This window comes from Alligator sinensis, unplaced genomic scaffold (assembly GCF_000455745.1).
Source record: "Alligator sinensis unplaced genomic scaffold, ASM45574v1 scaffold1358_1, whole genome shotgun sequence".
Taxonomy (NCBI): Eukaryota; Metazoa; Chordata; order Crocodylia; family Alligatoridae; genus Alligator; species Alligator sinensis.
The window spans coordinates 1-2,931 of NW_005844047.1; positions in this window are offsets into that span (position 1 = coordinate 1).

Genomic DNA, 2,931 nt, shown 5'->3' on the forward strand with positions numbered 1-2,931 from the left:
TTTGGGGCAAAATTATACCCCCTTCTGCCCATGCAGCTGGGTTGGGGCTAGGCCATGCCCCCTTCCCACCACCCCTGCCATGCAGCTGAATGGGTGCCAGACCACACCCCCTTCCCCCACAGGGTTGGACTGGGGCCAGTCTGCTTGCTGACATCATTTAAATCAATAATTTACAACATTCTGATTCAACATCAGATTCAATTTGGGGCTGGACTCAATTCAGATTCAATTTTTTATTCAATTTGGGGCTGGACCCAATGATCTTAGGAGGTCCCTTCCAGCCTTAATGTCTATGAAATCTATGAAACATAGTTCTAGGCACTCCCTGTCACTGCTTTCTGGCATTCTCAGGGTGTCCGTCAACAGGGGCTAATGTCTTTCAGGCCCCATCTGTACTTTACTGGCATTTATTTTGATTTTTCAGTGTAAATGAAATAACCAGTATTGTTACAGAACAAATTCCACATAATGTAGGAGACTGGGAAGAAAAGATTTTTGGCTTTGTATAAATCTTGAAATAGTCCCTCACAATTAAACAAAACAAATTACCAAAATAGGTTAACTGACCAATGACCATATCTGCAATTCATTTTTCAAATGAATAGTTCTGTTGATTTCCATGGAGTTGTTCTCAGTTTGCAGTGCTCTAATGTAGAGCAGAATTTGGGCTAGGGATATTAAACCTACTATAAAATTATGTTTATTACAACAGCAGCTCTTTTTTATAGCCAGTCAAATTGTCCTTTAAACGATAGTGTTATATAAAATAAATACACCAAGGTATATCCTCAGCTGATGTAACTCAGCATAGGGCCAGAAATGGAGCTAATTATGTTAACTAATTAAATATTAAGCTGTTAATAACAGCATACATGTTTTCTACACTGATTTTGCATTTTTTCTATGAACAGTTCAAAGCTGTCCACACTTTAAAGGCCAGATTCTGTGTGGGCATGTCTATACATGTGCTTTAACGCACAGTAGCCTATTCTATTGCACATTAAAGAGTCATGTCAGAAAGTGCTAATATGCTAATGTTCAGTAGAATTAGTCTACTGTACATTAAGCGTCACTAAAAAGGCATTTACTTTTGCTGCTGTGCATTAGGGCAGCCTAATGTGCCTTTATGTAGTACTTCATATCATGAATGCCATGTGCCCTGGAGGCTGGGGGAACATGGCGAGCTCCTGCAGGCAGCAGCGGCGCTGTTAGCAGCAGGGGGGAGGAGGGAGAGGGGGAAGGCAGCGAGTACCGACCAGCAGTTGGCGACCACCCACAGACACCTCCATCAGTGTCAGCGGTGGCCAGTGGTGACCAGGGACCGCCGCCACCGACAATGTTAGCAGTGTGGGGGGAGGAGGGGGGTGGCCAGTGACTGCCTGCAGCCACCTCTGGCAGTGTCAGCAGCACCTTTTTCCAAGGGGTGCACCACCAAGCTCAGGGGGTGCACGTACACCCATGTGCACCCCCTACGTGTTGCCAATACCTCATATTAGAGATATTAAACTTAATGCACAGTAGCAAAAGCACATAAATGAATGTATAAACACACCCTGTGGATGCAATACAGGAGTAAATAGATCTATTTGTCTGTCTTAAGAGAGTGGTAATCAAAGTATAACATTGAGATCAAGGACCCCAGTATTATTTATGAGTTTGTTCAGAGTTGCAGTTTTAAGGCCTGATCTTCTAAGCCATCTGAACAAGGATATTTCATGGGGAAGTCATAGTGAATGATTGAGGATGTGCATTTAAAGAAACACTCTCCAAATGGATAGAGACAGATGAAACCTAAGTAAACTAGTAGAGTTTTGCTTCTGATACTTTCAAGGATAACTCTCCACCAAATGGAAGTCACCCGATATAGCAGTGGGGGGGAGGTATGTTTTCTATCTGTTATTTCTGTACACCAGTATAATGTGTACAGTAGGATGTCAAACAATCACACTCCAGTCACACTTCACATTGTCACAAGCTGTTTTTGCACTATAGAAACAAGAAGTTTAATTCTCTCAAAGTACTGTTACCAGTTTTGGCTCCATTGTTATCAGGGAATTTAGTGCTACCTGTGAGAGCTTGAAAAAAATCTCTCCCAAATTCCCTCATATGTTAACAAAGAATTTGAAAATGACATTTCTAGCCTTTTAACCACATCAAAAGGGGAGGTAGAGCTGCTGCTCCACAGCCCACCAGATGTCACTCTCGAAAGGTGTGGACAGATATAATCATTGAATTATTCCAACAGCATCACCGATTGAGAACTGGTTCACAATTGTCCTGGTTCAGAGGTGTCCATACAAATACTGCCAAGGGTTCAAAGTAAAAGAGACCCTTTTTAGACATTGCAATGCTATCAAACCGCCACCAGGGTGTGGGAGTGAGTGTCTGGCCCAGCACGCCTTACTAGTGCTTGGATTTTCCCCAGGATTTCCCTAACAGGGAAGGAAGACCCTGATTGTGAGGAGGGAGGGCAAGGGCTACCTGGACCCCTGCTTCTGCTTTCCCAATGTTGTTGCATTTCAAGGTCTCTGCCTAAAGCTGCAGCTTTAAAAAGCCTTTTCCTAGAAAGCTGCTGAATTAATTTCAATTAACCCCCACCCCACACCCCCCCCACTGTGAGGTGGCAAGTGAGTGGGTGCACCTGTCAATTACTAGGGGAAGACAAACATGATCCACTGTGCAATGACCACAGAATGGTCCTCAATTCAATGTGAATTGGCCCATTGATTGATTTGCCATCTCTGCTGCACCTCCCACCCCTCCCAGGTGCCTGCCCTGCACATTCCACCCTGCACACCCATCCCTATGCAGCTGTAGTTGAGTAGTTTTCAGGCACCCCTCCCTCCCAACTGCTCTGCCAAATAAGCCTGGGGTGCCAGGGACCAGGGTTGATTAAAGGCAATGGAAGCAATTGAGCAGCTTTGTAGGGAA